The sequence below is a fragment of the Bos indicus x Bos taurus genome, chromosome 1, assembly GCF_003369695.1.
Source record: "Bos indicus x Bos taurus breed Angus x Brahman F1 hybrid chromosome 1, Bos_hybrid_MaternalHap_v2.0, whole genome shotgun sequence".
NCBI lineage: Eukaryota > Metazoa > Chordata > Mammalia > Artiodactyla > Bovidae > Bos > Bos indicus x Bos taurus.
In genome coordinates this window covers 19,485,566-19,503,664 of record NC_040076.1, presented here as the reverse complement: position 1 = coordinate 19,503,664, position 18,099 = coordinate 19,485,566, and the positions used below count along the sequence as shown (strand labels likewise).

The 18,099-nt window shown below is 34.8% G+C and overlaps 1 long non-coding RNA gene across 1 annotated transcript; it reads right to left on the bottom strand.

Moving 5' to 3' along the window:
* Positions 1–1,939: 1,939 nt before the first annotated feature.
* On the bottom strand, positions 1,940–13,728 carry LOC113895359. Its single transcript, XR_003511824.1, has 3 exons — positions 13,116–13,728; positions 2,728–2,871; positions 1,940–1,973 (listed from the first exon to the last, which is right to left on the bottom strand). It is a non-coding gene; the product is annotated as an uncharacterized LOC113895359 (long non-coding RNA).
* Between the last annotated feature and the right edge of the window lie 4,371 nt (positions 13,729–18,099).

The window sequence follows — 18,099 nt, the reverse complement described above, 5'->3', positions numbered from 1 at the left end:
ATTGATATGTCTCCCGGCAATCTTGATTACAGCTTGTGCTTCATCCAGCCCAGCGTTTCTCATGATGTACTCTGCATATAAGTTAAATAAGCAGGGTGACAATATGCAGCCTTGATGTACTCCTTTTCCTATTTGGAACAAGTCTGTTGTTCCATGTCCAGTTCTAACTGTTGCTTCCTGACCTGCATACAGATTTCTTAAGAGGCAGGTCAGGTAGTCTGGTATTCCTATCTCTTTCAGATAGAATTTCCCACAGTTTATTGTGATCCACACAGTCAAAGGGTTTGGTATAGTCAATAAAGCAGAAATAAATGTTTTTCTGGAACTCTCTTGCTTTTCCAATGATCCAGCAGATGTTGGCAATTTGATCTCTGGTTCCTCTGCCTTTTCTAAAACCAGCTTGAACATCAGGAAGTGGACTTTAACACCCCCTTTACATCAATGGACAGATCATACAGAAAGCAAATCAGTAAAAAAAAAAAAAAAAAAAAACCACTAACTTTAAATGACAAATTGGACCAATAGAGTTATTAAATATATAAAGAATATTTTATCCAAAAATAGCAGAATACACATTCTTTTCAAATGTACATGGAAAACTCTCCAGAATAGATCACAAGCTAGACCACAAAACAAGTCTCAATAAATTTAAGAAGACTGAAAACATATAAAAACATCATTGTTAACCACAACAGCATCAGCATAGCAATCAGCTTTAAGAAAAAAAAAAATACACAAACACATGAAATCTAAGCATCCCATGGGTCACTGATGAAATCAAAGAGGAAATGAAAAAAAAAAAGAAAATACCCGGAGACAAAAATTGAAACACAACAATCCAAAATCTATGAAATGCAGCAAAAGCAGTTCAAAGAGGAAAGTGTAGAGTGATACAAAACTACCTCAAGAAGCAAACAAAAATCTCTAACAATTTGAACTTAAACCTAAAGGAACTAGAAAAAGGAAACAATAAAAAAAGTTAGCAGGGTGAAAAATAATATCAATTAGAATGGAAATAAAATAAATACTAAAAATACAATAGAAAAATCAATAAAACTAACATTCAGTTCTTTGAAAAGATAAACAAAATTGACAGATCTTTCAGTTCAGTTCAGTCGCTCAGTCATGTCCTACTCTTTGCAACCCCATGAACCGCAGCATGCCAGGCTTCCCTGTCCATCACCAACTCCCGGAGTTCACCCAAACTCATGTCCGTTGAGTCAGTGATGCCATCCAGCCATCTCATCCTCTGTCATCCTCTTCTCCTCCTGCCCTAAATCTTTCCCAGCATCAGAGTCTTTTCCAGTGAGTCAGCTCTTCGCATCAGGTGGTCAAAGTATTGGAGTTTCAGCTTCAACATCAGTCCAATGAGCACCCAGGACTGGTCTCCTTTAGGATGGACTGGTTGGATCTCCTTGCAGTCCAAGGGCCTCTCAAGAGTCTTCAACACCACAGTTCAAAAGCATCAATTCTTCTGTGCTCAGTTTTCTTTATAGTCCAACTCTCACATCCATACATGACCACTGGAAAAACCATAGCCTTGACTAGACGGACCTTCTTTGACAAAGTAATGTCTCTGCTTTTTAATACGCTATCTAGGTGGGTCATAACTTTCCTTCCACGTAGCAAGCGTCTTTTAATTTCATGGCTGCAATGACCATCTGCAGTGATTTTGGAGCCCAAAAAAAATAAACTCAGCCACTGTTTCCCCATCTATTTGCCATGAAGTGATAGGACCGGATGCCATGATCTTAGTTTCCTGAATGTTGAACTTTAAGCCAACTTTTTCACTCTCCTTTTTCACTTTCATCAAGAGGCTCTTTAGTTCTTCTTCACTTTCTGCCATAAGGGTTGGTGTCATCTGCATATCTGAGGTTATTGATATTTCTCCCGGCAATCTTGATTCCAGGTTGTGCTTCCCGCAGCCCAGCATTTCTCATGATGTGCTCTGCATAGTCTCGCTAAAGACAGATCTTTAGCCAGACTCATCAAGGAGAAAAAAGATAAAGGGATCAAATCAATAAAATTAGAAATGAAAAAGAAGTTATAATTGATACCAAAAAAATACAATTATAAGAGTTTACTGTGAACAATTATACACCAATAAAATGAATAGCCTAGAAGACATGTATAAATTCCTTAAAATGCACAATCTCTCAAGACTGAACCAGGAAGAAATAGAAAATGTAAACAGACTGATTATCAGTAATAAAATCAATTCAGTAATCAAAAAAAACCCTCAAAAAACAAAAGCCCAGGACTAGATGTCTTCACAGGTAAATTCTACAAAATATTTAAAGAAGAATTAACATCTATTCTTCTCAAACTATTCCCAGTAACTGAAGAAGGAATGCTTCCAAACTCATTCTTATCAGAGACATTACCCTGATACTAAACCAGACAAAAATATCACATACAAAAAAGAAAATTACAAGGCAACATTAATGATGAACATAGATGCAAAAATTCTCAATAAAATATTAGCAAACTGAATTCAACACACTAAAAGAATCATAAACCATTATCAAGTGGGATTTATCCCAGGAATGTGCAGATGGCGTAATATCCACAAAACAGACAATGTGATACACTGTATCAGCGAACTGAAGAATAAAAATCAAATGACCATCTCAACAAATGCAGAATAACTTTTTGACAAAATTCAACACACATTTATGATATTTTTTTAAAAAGACAGTCAACAAAGTGGGTACAGAAGGAACATACCTCAACATAATAAAGGTCATATACGGCAAACTTGCAGCCAACGTCATAGTCAACAGTGAAAAGCTGAGAGCATTTCCTCTAAAATGAGAAACAAGGGGAGGATGCTGTCTCTCTCCACTTTTATTCAAGATAATGTTGGAAGTCCTAGACACACAGAGCAGTCAGAAAAGAAAAAATAAATAAAAGAAATCCAAATTGGAGAAGAAGTAAAACTGTTACTGTCTGCAGGTGACATGAGACAATATAGAGAAAATCCTAAAGACCTATAGAAAAAGACATGAGAACTAGTAAATGAATTCAGTGAAGTTTCAGGATAACAGATTAATATATAGACATGTGTTGCACTTCTATACACTAACTAGGAACTATTAGAAAAATTAAGAAAATAATCCCTTTTACAATTACATCAAAAAGAAAAAAATAACAAGGAATAAATCAAAGAGGTAAAAGGCTTGTACTCAGAAAACTACAAGATGATGGTTAAAGAAATTGAAGGTGACACAAATGGAAAGATATACCATGCTCATAAATTGAAAGAATTAATATTGTTAAAATGACAATGCTACCCAAGATAAGCTACAGATTCAGTGGAATTCTGATCAAAATATCATAGGTATTTTTCATAAAACTATAACAAGTAATTCTAAAATTTGTAGAGAAACACAAAATATCTCAAATAGCCAAAACAATCTTGAGAAAGAACAAAGCTGGAAGCATCTAGTTCCCTGATTTCAAATGATACTACAAAGTTATGGTAATAAAAACAGTAGGGTACTGACAAAAAGACAGACACATTGATCAATGGACTAGAATAGAGAGCCCAGAAATAAATCTATAATTAAATGGTCAATTAATCTTCAACAAAAAAGATAATAATATAAAATGGGGAATAGGAAACCTCTTCATAAGTGGTGTTGAAAAAAACTAAATAGCTACATGCAAAAAACTCAAACTGGGCTACTTCCTCATACCATGTACAAAAATAAACACAAAATAGATTAAAGACCTAAATATAAGACCCGAAACCATAAAACACCTAGAAGAAAACTCAGGCAGTATGCTCTTTGACATCAGTCTTAGCAATATATTTTGGGATCTGTCTCTAAGGCAATGGAAATAAAAGCAAAAGTGAGTAAATGGGACTACATCACACTATAAAACCTTCTGCACAGCAAAGGAAACTATCAACAAAATGAAAAGGCAGCCTACTGAATGGGAGAAGATATTGGCAAGCAATGTATCTGATGAGGGGTTAATACCCAAAATATACAAAGAACTCAAACAACTCAACATCAAACAACCCAGCTGAAAAACAGAGGATCTAATTATCAGAGAAATGTAAATCAAACCATGAGACATCACCTGACAGGTGTAAATCTGTCAAAATGGTTGTCATAAAAAAAAAGACAAGAAATAATAAATATTGAAGAGGATACAGAGTAAAGGGAAATTTTTGTGCCCTATTGGTGGGAATGCAAATTGGCATGGCCACTATGGAAAACAATATGAATGTTACTCAAAAAAAATTTTAAAAAGAACTACATTAGAATCCAGCAATTGTACTTCTAGCCATTCTTTGAAGAAAAATACTAATTCAAAATTTTATATGCATCCATATGTTCATTACAGCATTATTTACAAAATCCAAGATACAGAAGCAACATAAATGTCCACAGTGGATGAAGGGATAAAGAATACATGGCCTATATATACAATAGAATGTTACTCAGCCATAAAAAAATGAAATCTTGCCATTTGCTACAGCATGGATAAACCTAGAGGATATTATGCTACATGAAGTAGTCAGACAGAGAAAGGCAAATACCATATGATTTCACTTATATGTGAAATCTAAAAAACGAAACAAACAAAATGAAAACAGACTCATAGATACAGAGATCAAACAAGTATTTGCCAAAATGGAGGGAAGTTGAGTCAAGAGACAAAATAAGTGAAGGGGACTGAGAGGTTCAAACCTCTAGTTATAAAGTAAATAAGTTATGGAGATATAATTTACAGTATAAGGAATACTGCCTATAATATTGTGATAATTTTGTATGGGGACAGATGGTTACTAGACCTACAGTGTCATCATTTCATAATGTATGCAATGTCAAATCCCTGTGCAGTAAAACTGAAACTAACAAAATACTGTACATCAACTATATTTTAATAAGAAAGTAAATAATAGGTATATAAAAGAAGAAAGGGAATACATACACATGCATAAATAACATGAAGAGTCACTGCAGAGAGATGTCAAACAAAAGAGCATATAGCATAGAGAAAAACGCTGAGACCTTGTGGTATATAATAAATTTCAGGTCTTGAGACACATGGAGCTCCTCCCTAGGAAAGGAAGTTATCTTAAACTAATGTATGTAAGATCATGTTTTCAACTTATATAAAACTGAAGTGTGGACAGTTTCTACTTTGCATTATTACTCTCTCAAACCAATAGAGGAGTGCCAATTTATTTAAAAAAAAAACTTTCTAAGGAACAACTTGCAAAAATTGAAAAACTGCAATCACATTGACTCAGTAATTTCACTGGATCCTTTTATTTTCACCTCTACTACTAGCATTGATCAAAACCACCATCACATCCTGCCTAGACTTTCACAATGGCCTCTTGCTGATCCCTCTGCTTCCATTCTGGCTCCAATTCAATCTATGCTTCATACAGAGACTGGAGCCATTATCCTAAAATACAAATCAGATTGCCCCTTTATGCTTCTTAAATTCCCCAATGGCTGCTCATGATCCTTGGAAGGAAATCCAAATTCTTTCCATGGCTTAAAAACCCTAGGGATTTGCTTGTGTTTCTGATCTCAATCATACCACTTTCTCACACACTAGACTTGGACCATTCTGGCCTTTTTTCTGTCTCTATCTCAGGACTTTGCATAAGCTCTTCCATCTGCCTCAAATACTCTTTATCTCTTCATCCATACAGATTTCAACTTAAATGTCACTTTTTTAAATAGACTGGACTTGACAACCCAATCAAAAGTGACTGCTTAACCACACCACTGGTATTGTAACTCTCTGTACAACACTATCAAGATATGCTGCCTTCTTACTTACCTATTCAATCTTCTTTTCATCACATATTTTTGAACATATATATTCATGTTGATATACATTTAGTATTATTTGTTTGCTTATTTTTCCCCCTCCCTCCACCCATTGCAAAGAATTTAAGTTTCTAAGTTTAGGGCGCTTGCTTGTTCTGTTCACCAGTATATCTCCAGCTCCAGTAACAATGCCCAGCACATATGGGCGTTTTAACAAATGAATATTTAATTCAAGCAAACAGAACCAATAAGCATTTCGCATGTACTCCAAAACTGGATCATGCTGGACCTGAAGGTGTCAAACTCTTTTATTCCACATGATCAATATTGGGGAAAGCAGGGTCAGAGAGTAAGTTCCTGTCAGATGCAAAAGCTGAACAGACTATTTAGAAGCTCATCCTTTGGCAACTATAGTACCCAAAGGCTTTCACATTTTTTCCATCCCAGTTTTGTCATATGATTTGTATTTAGATGGAGAATAAAGATAGTTGATTGCTGTAGTAGCTTTACTGACTGCTTTAAAGTTAATTCCATTTTCAATTTTTGTTTTGAAATAAAGTGAAATTATTTCTGACTGCAAAAGGAAGGTGTTATTTAGTAATCTAAATCCATCTCTATACTTAAAATGAGTCTCTGTCCCTAGCGTTAGTTATACAATTGCCTACTCTTTGCATTTTAAGTGAATCGTAGCCACAAGGGCTTACTCAGTTGAGTTGCTTCTTAATCCTATCAACTCAACTGAGAACCATCCTTTTCCACCTACATACACTTAGCTTTCAAGTCTAAAATCCAAAGAAATATTTAAATTATTAAAGTCAATCTTGTGAGACAGGATTTACTCACGGAAGGCAAGAAATTTAAAAAAATTCCAATGTAAATTTGAACTTACAGTGGCTAATGAAGGCTCCTTCCAAAATTAAACCAGTAAAATAATACTGGTTATGTTTTGATGTCTTGTTTTAGTGACCGATTTTTAGCATTACGTTTATGTCTTAGTATTTTTATTGTTCCTATAATATGGAGTTCATAACAATAAAACAGTTAAATATCTATTGAGTATCTGCTATGCTTAAGCCACTACACTTCATGCTCTAGGCTTAAAAAGTAGGAAGTCAAAATTCTTGCTGTATAGGTTCTAAATCCCCTGATTCAGGACAATCAAGTACACAAGCAGATCTTACAACAGCAGTTGAAATAAGAAGGAGAAGCAATATTAAACAGTGAACCAAAGCAATGATAGGCAGAATTTTCAGAAATTTTAAATGGGAAGGAAGAAGGAGATAATTTATTAGGCAGAGATGGAGGATTCCAACAAAACTCCTCATTTTTCAGGCTGACTCAAAGAGAGAAAAGTATTACACTTTTTTGGCAAAGATTACAAATTTAGGAATAATGAGTTGTTTTGTGGAGGAAAGTGATAAATCTGGTTTGAGAAATTTTTAGCACAAGGAAACCACAAAACATGCAAATAATGATGTCTAGTAGACAGTTGGAAATGTGTAGTTAGAGCTTTGTAGTGAAGTCAGGGAGAAGAGCTGTTGAACTGGGAGTCATTTTCAAGAAGCCATAAAAAGTTGCTACAATCTTGAATGGTAAGAACTGAATTATGGGTGTTGTGGGTATAATGAGATAAATTTGCAGTATTCTGGGAACAATAAAAAGACACAGCAAAAGGAGACAACAATGGGAAAGAGCCAAGCAAAGAGAAACTAAAGAGCCTCTTGATGAAAGTGAAAGAGGAGAGTGAAAAAGCTGGATTAAAACTCAATATTCCAAAAAAACAAAGATCATTACATCCGGTCCCATTACTTTATGGAAAATGGATGGAGAAACAATGAAAACAGTGACAGACTTTATTTTCTCAGGCTCCAAAATCACTGCAGATGGTGACTGCAGCCATGAAATTAAAAGACACTTGCCCCTTGGAGGAAAAGCTATGAGCAACCTAGACAGCATATTAAAAAGCAGAGACATTACTTTGCTGACAAAGGTCCGTCTAGTCAAAGCTATGGTTTTTCCAGTAGTCATGTATGGATGTGAGGGTTGGACCATAAAGAAAGCTAAGCACCAAAGAATTGATGCTTTTGAACTGTGGTGTTGGAGAAGACTCTTGCAAGTCCCTAGGACTGCAAGGAGATCAAACCAGTCAGTCCTAAAGGAAACCAATCCTGAAAATTCATTGGAAGGACTGATGCTGAAGGTGAAGCTCCAATACTCTGGCCACCTGATGTGAAGAGCCGACTCATTAAAAAAGACCCTGACCCTGGGAAAGATTGAAGACAGGAGAAGAAGGGGACGACAGAGAATGAGATGGTTGGATGGCATCACTGACTCAATGGACATGAGTTTGAGCAAGCTCCAGGAGTTGGTGATAGGGAAACCTGGTGTGCTGCAGTTCAAGGGGTTGCAAAGAGTCGGACACGACTGAGCAACTGAACTGAACTGAAAGAACCAAGATAACATCAAAGAAATCAGAAGAGAAAAAATTTCTCATTATGAGTAATGTGATCAACCCTATCAAATGCTATAGAGATTTAAATGATTTATTTCCAAAATCACTCAGCATTGCTCATCTTGGGAATATAAAGCATGTTACTTCTAGTAAGAGCTATCAGCATTAATTAATTTTCAAACTAATAATTACATTTTAATTATCTTTTCTCATTTGAGACAGGATCATATCCATAAAAATGATGCACCTGAGCTTGTCTGCGTGGAGTTTCTCCTTTACTAACTACAAAGGCATTTGCAGACACCCCCAGTGGTGATGCTTCCTATTGCCATGGGAATTGCATATGCTTCTGTAACCACTGTTTCCAAATAGATGTCACTGGTCTCAAAGCAGGAAGGCTCCTTCCCTCATTTCAACGTCCACTAGAACTCTGCTCTGTTTTCTTTCTTCAATCCCTAAATGCCCCCATAACAGTTGGAGAAAGGGTTGAGAGCCAGTGTTAATGTTCTGAGGAGCATTTGCACTGAACATTCAAATCATTGGAAAAGAAAACTGAAATTCATAAGAATGAGTTTCTAAAGATCCCAGCTTTTCCTTGAGGAGATATTTAGGAAGAAGCACCCTTTAAAATAACCTCATGTAGGCAACTTCTAATTATACATATCCTAAAACTACCATTGTAAGTGGACAAGTTTAAGATTATTCTGTAAATTGTTTAAAGCCATATAATGATGCTGATATTTCAGTCCATGATCACCTCTCCTAAGAGGGCATCAAAGATTTAGAAAGTGATGGAGTAGTCTCTCCTGGTCTTGGCCTTTTGCATTTAAAAAAACTTTCATTTGAGATTGGCAAGAAAATCTCTGTTACCAGTTTTTCTAGTACCTACTTTCATTGATGGTAGCAAAAAGAAAACTTACTATCATGGACACAGCTGGCTAACTTACTTATAAGCCTCTCCATATACATTAAGTTTTCTTCTTGACCATCTTCTCCCTTCTCAAATGCTGGGGTTTTTTCCTGGAATATAAAGATAGTTGTTACTGGGTTGACCAAAAATTTCATTTGGGTTTTTGTGCAACATTGTACAGAACAAATCTCAAATGAACTTTTGGCCAACCCAATACTTAAATTCAAATTCAAATTTGCAAAGATAATTTTTAAAATATTAGTTAAATAATTGGGGCCTGGAAGAGAAGCCAAGTCAGCCATGAATGTGGGAAGTATCTTGGTAGGGTGGATGGTAGTTGGAAGAGGCCTCAAAACACGACCATTTGACAACTGGAGAAAAGACAGGTATATCAGTATCTTTTAAACAATACAAGTATGACCAATAGTATGGTCATAGGGGTTCCTGCTGCTGCTGATGCTAAGTCACTTCAGTCGTGTCCAACTCTGTGCAACCCCATAGATGGCAGCCCACCAGGGCTCCCCCATCCCTGGGATTCTCCAGGCAAGAACACTGGAGTGGGTTGCCATTGCCTTCTCCAATGCAGGAAAGTGAAAAGTGAAAGTGAAGTCGCTCAGTCGTGTCCGACCCTCAGTGACCCCATGGACTGCAGCCTACCAGGCTCCTCCATCCATGGGATTTTCCAGGCAAGAGTACTGGAGTGGGGTGCCATTGCCTTCTCCGATAGGGGTTCCTACTAGAGGAATTTCTACCCTGAGCGAACTTTTCCTTTAAAAATGTTTTCTCTGATATTCCAATTCTTATTTGTTGAAACACAAGAAAAGCATTCCATATGCTCTTCTCTACTTGCCAGGTTAAACCTCCTAAAAATGACATATTTATAAACCATGACTCAGCTCTGGCCAGTTTGAAAAAGAAGCATGAAGTAAGCACACGGAGTTGTTTTCCATTACTGATGACTTTGCCATCCCTAAACCTTCTCTTTCCCCTACCACTCACCTTGAAAATGCATCCAAGCCAAAAGGCCAGAAATTTGTCCTCAGAAACTCTTGAGTTAAATAACTCAGAAATTTCTCATGAACGTAAGTCGAAGGTATAGAGGTAGAGAATTGGTATGGAAAGGAAAAACAATTTCTTTTTAATTATGGTTGGCATAAGCATACATACTGGATGGCATAATTTCAAATCGCTTGTATCATCGATTTTAATATTACGTTCACCACTTTTTGGTGTAGTCACTATTGTCTGTAATTATGATGCATATAACAAATCTTATGCTCTGAGAAAAGAAGAAAGTCAAATATAAGAATAAATGCATGGTGAAGGGGAAAGAGGCTTGGTTTCTACTTGGTTAAGATACTTCCTTTGTGCTTTGTAAATTAATCAGGAAATTCTGACTGAAATAAAGGACTTAGAGATCATCTTTGAACTTTAAATGACCAGTCCTTCAAGCAGACCATGCAAGAGAACATACATTTTCTGAGAGAAGTCAGCTGAGGCAAAATCAGTGTATGTGTGACCACTTCTCAGTTGCAGACTGAGTTGCCAAGAAAGCATTGACACTTGAAAATACAAAATTTTAATACATTTCCATCCACATGGTTTCTCTTTACTTGATGTCTGCAAACTCAACCTATGTTTTTAAAACCCAAATACAGTTAGTTAGTTTTTATTAATAATATCTAGACCTACATTCTATTTTTTTTCAAGGAAAACACCCCACCCTTGTTCTATAAAATTACAAAATATAAGGCTGCAAGTAAGTCTTCTATTCACACAGCAAATATGTTTGCCTGTCTACTGAAGGCTCAGCTTTTTATTCTGCACCTTCATTTCACTGATGAGAAAACTAAAACCCGGAGATTTAACCAAGTTGGTTAAATCTTGGTCTTAACCAAGTTCACCAATAAGAACAAATTTGTTTAAAAGACAGAAGTAGGATGAGTCTATAAAAACTAATTCAGTTTAAATCCAGTTATTAATATAGTTGGTTTCCTTCTTCGGAGACTTTCAGGAAATATTCAGGTAGAAAAAAAAATGCTATTACAGTCAGGCAATGTGTATCCTGACACACACACACACACACACAAAGAGCTTTTTAAAAAGATTATTTCAAGAAAAACTATACTTAGATGTTTTAGATTCCTGTAATTAAAAATAAGGGCCTTAGATCAGCAGCACTTGGGAGCATGTTAGAACTGCAGACTCTGAGGCCCCACCCTGTAGTACTTACACAGTTTAACAATATCCACAGATGATGTGTATAGACATTAAACTTTGAAAAGCACCGTTTTAGATAATCTTGGAAATTACTTCTAATCTTAAAAAGCATGCATTAAAATGTGTGTGTTTAAATGATATCAAAACTGTTTTATTACTCAAAGTAATTCTGGGATTAATATCTTCATAAAGTAAAGAATCCCTTCAAACACAGACTCTCTCCAATTTATCTTAGGTATCAATAGGAAATTTTTATATGTAGACTTCATATTGCATAAGTTGAGGTCACTCTAAGATTCACAGAAGTAGAAGTATGAAGAAATAAAATGCCCTCAAAAGAAAATATCAAACTAGCAACACATAAGTTGTTATTTGAAAATACATTGGCTCTACAATTTGCTAGTTCAAAGCTGTAAATAGAATTTATTTTAATTTAGTCAGAAGTTGGATGAAATTACTTTTTCACTATTTATGGACAAGAATGTTTGTAAGTTAATTCTGAAGGGGAAAAAATTCTTTCTAAAGAAAAACATTATTTTACAAATTTACAAGTCTCTATTTTCATGCATATAATTGCTACATAAGCAAGGGCATGTATTGTTATGTTTGCACACTTGACTAATTACAAATGATTCTTGGCTGGTAATTAAAGTAACTTTTAAAAGGCAACATTTAGTTTACTTGGTTTGCTTGCCTTTGCACATAAAAATAATAAAACTGTTTTTAAAGACTATAGACTATTCACAAATTTAGACAAGTCCAAGTAGGCTGCGTTACTAAATTGTAATCAATTCCCTCTTAATACCTGAATCCTTTCTGCCCCCAACTAAGATCCTTTGAAAGTGCTTAAGGACAATGCTACCATTTCTATTTTATGAACTTATAAATATCTAAACTAAGAGAGTATAACATGCCTCCAAACTAATCAATCTCCTGCATGTAAATAAGACCAATGTCTTAACCCATAGGTTCAACGTTTTGTTTTTGTAAAGCAAAAATCTTTCTAGGATTTTTTTTTAAGTCTTTACAGGTTTAAATGTACAATTTTATTACTTTTAGGTACATGTTGTCTTATAAGGGCCCTTAAACAAGAACTGCGTTTTTAGCAGCTGTTTGCTAATGATAGGCTTTGGTGAATATTTTGAGAACATTGCATAAAATAAAGATATTCCATGTAAAATCAAAACTAGTTGTAGTAGTGTGATACAGATCTTTTTTGAGCATAACAACAAAAGGACTATATTATATCCCTGAAACTTCCCCAGGATTTTTTTTCACTACACTCCTTTAAAAAGAGATCAGTTTAGAAAATGCATTTATACCCTAGCAAATATGATTTTCCTGACTTTTTAGGCTGTCTCTGAACTTTAAGTTTTCTAAACAGCATGACATACAACTTTGGTGGTGCATACAGCATGGGCTCTTATTGCACTTAAGTCTAAACTTTTATATTTATTTCATGTATTTAAAATTGTTCACTAAATAAAGAATCCTAAGATCATTAACAACAAACATCTGCTGACCATTTGCTTTTATCTGTGACCCAGCTAAAAGAGTATACACTATCATTCATTCAGTGGCGGTATGCAACATCATCCTTCTAAATTCCTAAAAGAAAGTCATGTCCAGAATTAACGTGAAAAAAAGTGTTAAAGAGTGCATCACTTGCTTCTGTGAATATGTTATTTACGACAATCTGGATGAAAATGACAGCAAAATATTTTCTGACCTTGTCCGAAGTGCTACTCAGTGTTGAAGAGTGGGTTAAGAAGGAAGAGCACTGAAAGTAAACAGTGCTTATACCGAGTTGTCTCCCAGGACACTCTTTTATGAAGATCCTACGGAAAAGAAATTTTCTTCTGACTGCTTGTGCTGTGTAAATATTACCTCAGATAAATGCCGCATTTTAACTAAATAAGTCTGCAAAAACATAAGACTGTTTCATGTTGGTTTCCTTAGTTTTTCTGCATTAACTCAAAATTCAAGCCACGAATAAAACACTCTATAAAACAGTATTCATGACTTCATACAGTGAGGATGATATTTTCCTTTATAAATGCCACATAAAGTCTGTGGTAAGTTTTTAAATAGAAAAATCGTGAAAATCCCAACATAACCACGGATTGCCCTCCATCGCCTGTCCAATAAATTCTAACTTTAGGTTTGTACTATTTGACAGAAATCCTTCACAGTACTGAGGGGGAAAGTAGCTTTTTGTTTCTTACACATTTATCTCTGTCACTTTCTCTTTTTCCATTGAGAATGCATTGAGAATAAACATTACAATTCATATCTGCATAGAAAATGTTTGAAGAGTATGTTTTCTTCAGAAGTGATACTAAGAAAATCTAAAAAAGAATTCACCATTCAAGAAGAAAAGAAACAAATGAAGATAAATTTTTAATGTATATGTAGTCATCAAAAATATATTGGAGCCTAATATATGTAACTGATTCACTTTGCTGTACAGCAGAAAGTAATACAACATTGTAAAGCAACTATACACCAATTTAAAAAGCTTTAAATATATATATATATATATATATACACACACACATATATATATACACTGGTGCCTAATCTTTTACAAAAATAATCATAACAATAAAGAACAAAAATGATGTCTATTTTAAATTATTGTTAAATATTACAGTCATAAATGAGGATCTATTTATTAAATCTAGAAGGTTAAAACCTGACTTGTATATGCTATATGTTAGAGCACAAGTTATTCAGTTACCAAAGGTAGCAATTGCTAGAAAAACGTAAAGAGTTCTTTTAAATTAGTTACAAAAATATTGCATTAAACTTGACATTAAAGTATTAGAAATAGTAAGAATTCATGCTTGGAACTTATAAGAAAAGGAAAACCCTGTTGTCATATATTATATGTGCTGTGCTTAGTCACTCAGTCTTGCCCAACTATGTGAACCCATGACTGACAAGAAAATATCAGTGGGAAATTTTTAGCCTAAAAAAAGATAACAGGAACAGGTAGCTATTATTATAACTGTTATGTATTCTGAGTATATAGAGACAATAGCTCCTTTGGCTAACTAAGTAACATGCTGAAATACAATCATTGAGAGAGACCAGCCCCTCTGTTGTATGTAACATGAAATACTAACATTTCTTCTTCATTAATTGAAGCAAATTATCATATTTGTATTTCATGATATTATTGCTCCTCACATAGCAAGCTTCTAGATCTTTCCATATCACATACTCAGTACTATTTCTCCTTTTTTCTTATTTTTGCAGTTATTTGGATAAAGATTTTGAGAGGAAGAAACATTTCATGCACATGTAATATTTCCTATTCATGTTTGAGAGACCGAGTCTGTGGTTTTCCAGTTCCCAAGAAGAGAGCTAGAAAAATTAATACAAAATAATGTATTAACATATTGATACTAAGAAATCCTTATTTCTATGTCCTGGATGAAACATCTCATTTCCAGATAGTGAACAAAGGAAACACAAAAAAGCAAAATACTGTGTTCAAGAGTGAAAGAAAAGATTTGTCACACGGCAGGTATTTCCCCGTTGACCAATTAAAACAAGAAACCCCATTTTTCCTTCTTTAACTGGAGGATGGCCACAACAAAGGATTTTTGAGCAGGAGATAAAATAGAAGCAAACTGATGAGCATCTTCAAGACTTCTCAGGGACATTAAACAGCCCCCTATCAAAGACCAGACAGAAGAAACACTCGGATACGCTTCATGGTTTTTGGATGACATGGCATCTTGGGGAGGAACTAGCATTTTGTCCTTTGAGACCAGAGAAAAAAGCCATATATTCAACCATTTCAAATCCACTCCAGGAAAGCAAAAAAAAAGTATACAAAATGCATAGTTCATTAAAGTTGTCATTTCCCTTCTTTTAAATGTCTTGCATGACCCCCATGATAAAAATTAATTGCAAAAGTAATATTTACAGCTAAAAATGAGTATGGATTATATTTTGACATCTGGTTTTGATGCTGTCAGAGCTCATTATCTCTCGGTCTCACGCTTTATTTTGCTATTGAGTTGGGCAGTTTATTTGGCTTTTTAAATGCAATTTATTTTTTCTTTATTTGCACATTAATTATTTAAAAAACAGAAAAAAAAGAATGTTAAACAGTACCAATACAGAGAGAGAGAGGTTTTCTGAGGTAGCTTGCTTTCTCTAACTCTAATAAATAAAATGTGAGGAAAGTGGACAAGTATCACTTTCAAGAATATGAGGCAATAAACATGAGAGAAGAAGAAAGTTAAAAATACAAAGTGATGTGACCTATCAATGCTGCATACTGAATTCTCATTACAACTATTAAAGGATATTCATTGCAAATGTATTATAGCCCATAGCTTAAATAAACACTGATTACCCCTGGATCAGCCAAAGGACAAACTGAAAGCAAGGTATCTGTGGACACCTCGTCTCTTTAAAAAATCGGCCAATTGTAAACATAATCTAGTTACAAAGCATGTTTTCAAAAATTATCCACAGTCTTTGCTTATTAAAAAGTGAGCGTCTATTGACAACATGGATCATATAGATTAAGCCAGCAACCATGAAAATGTTCCAGTGTCCCTAATGTCTAAAACTGTAATTTAGTTATTATTTATCAGCTTCATTAAATAATTTTCTATACGGGTAATCATGTGTTCTATTTCTTTTCCAACGAGGGAAACTTGAACTCATAAAATTGGAACTAATAAAATCAGGGGAAGGGAAATCTAAATTATAAACCATTCTTTTACTGATTCCATGACTTATCCTTGGCAAAATTAAGTCCATCCTCCCACCATAAGCCACAAGAAAATTATTTATAATTTGTAGGTGTTAGTGACTTAATAGAGCACATATTCTCCTTGGATGCTTGCATTTTAAAAGAAAAGTTAAAGACAAAAAGCCTAATGTAAAATAATAAACTGTTAATAAGATTCTTCTAGAACATGGGGAAAGGAAATTGTTTCTCCTAAGAGACTGGCATAATTTCTTTCTATGGATGATAAACAGTAATTTGCTTTGATGTAAGCCTTTATATAGAGAATGGATAAATAACAAGGTCCTACTGGATAGCACAGAGAACTACATTCAATATCCTGTGATAAACCATAATGGGAAAGAATATTTGTAAATTAATAAATATACGTATAACTGAACCACATTGTTGTACAGCAGTAATCAACACATTGTAAATCAACTATATTTCAATAAAAATTTTTAAATAATAATAATAATTTGCTTTGAGTATCAAAAATAACACAGCTAAATGTACAGACCACCTTTATTCATTTTTTAAGATCCTATCCTGTATTTTTCCCATTCCTGACCTCCTATTATAATTCACATTTTCTCTGGTCCTGAATGTTTGTAAGTTGCTCTACTCTCTGGAGATTAAAGCTACATACATAACACCAGCATTACTTGTCTCTTCCAAAATTTGGTCTCTACCATCACCACCACCCAGTCCCAGCAGTCCACAGTCTGGCAGCTTTCTCTTTTCAGGTTTCCTCTTTCCACCCTTTAACTTCCATATATAAACCATAGATTCTCCTTCTGCTTGAAGAAAAATTAACTCAGAGTGATTCTTACAAAACTGTGAAATAAGATCAGTCTGTGGTCTTTCCCTCTGTCCTCCTTAGATTCCTGGTGTCAGGTCCTAGGACCCCCATTCAGGAGCTTCAGCCCCTGCCTTCCCTTAGCTCCTCTGCCTCCATTCACCAAACCTCCCCATTCCTGCGCCAAAATGTGTTGAGAATTGCTCATTTCAATAATAAAATAGCTCTGTAGCAAAGCTTGAAGTGACTTTACATAGTTTGCTCTCTTAGGGTGATCTTGACAATGAAACAAGTCAAATTTCTCTTCAAATTCAGATGAGTGGTGGTTTATAATTTACACAGGACTTGCATTTTATCTGGAGAAAGAAATGGCAACCCACTCCAATATTCTTACCTGGAAAATCCAATGGACGGAGGGACCTGGTAGGCTACAGTCCACAGGGTCGCAGAGTCGAACAGAACTGAGTGACTTCATTTTCACTTTGCACTTTTATCCCATTTACTCAAGCAAAAAATAATTATAATAACAAAATTTATAGTAACACGGACATGTTTCTTAAAACACATTTTGTATAGAATTCACATTACTTGTACTGTATTTTAAATATTTTCTGGAAAAGCACTCCAAAGGAACACTAGTTAGTCTCTCTTCTTATCAAATAGGAATGGGGTTGGTTTTCTTTAATTGTTTTTCATATTAAATAAGAGCATTAATTGGTCTAAATATTCCTGGTGAAGTTTCCACATTTCTAATTAAATCTCAAGCAGGCCCAACTTCTTAGAAAACACGTGTACCAGTGCCCTAAGTCTAAACTGAAACAGAGGAGATGCTGTTTCTCAATGAAAGTCAAGCACTGTTGACAAGCCTTCCTCAATTTCAAGTCAGTCCACCCTCAGGTAACACAGTGGTTTTCCATTCAGTGTGAGCTGCAGGCTTTCCAAATGCTAAAGATTCTCATTTTGCCCTTCGTATCATTTTAACAAGTAAGTAGTATGCTTAGGCACCTTTCTGCATGATCCTAACTTCCTCTCATTAGCTTTTTAACTCTGTGATACTCAAAATTCATTCCTCTTTGTTTTCAGAAAATATTTTCAAACAACTTGAAGTTAACATCAAAAGGTTCTACTTGTTTTATATTTGTGTTACGTTGAAAAATAATT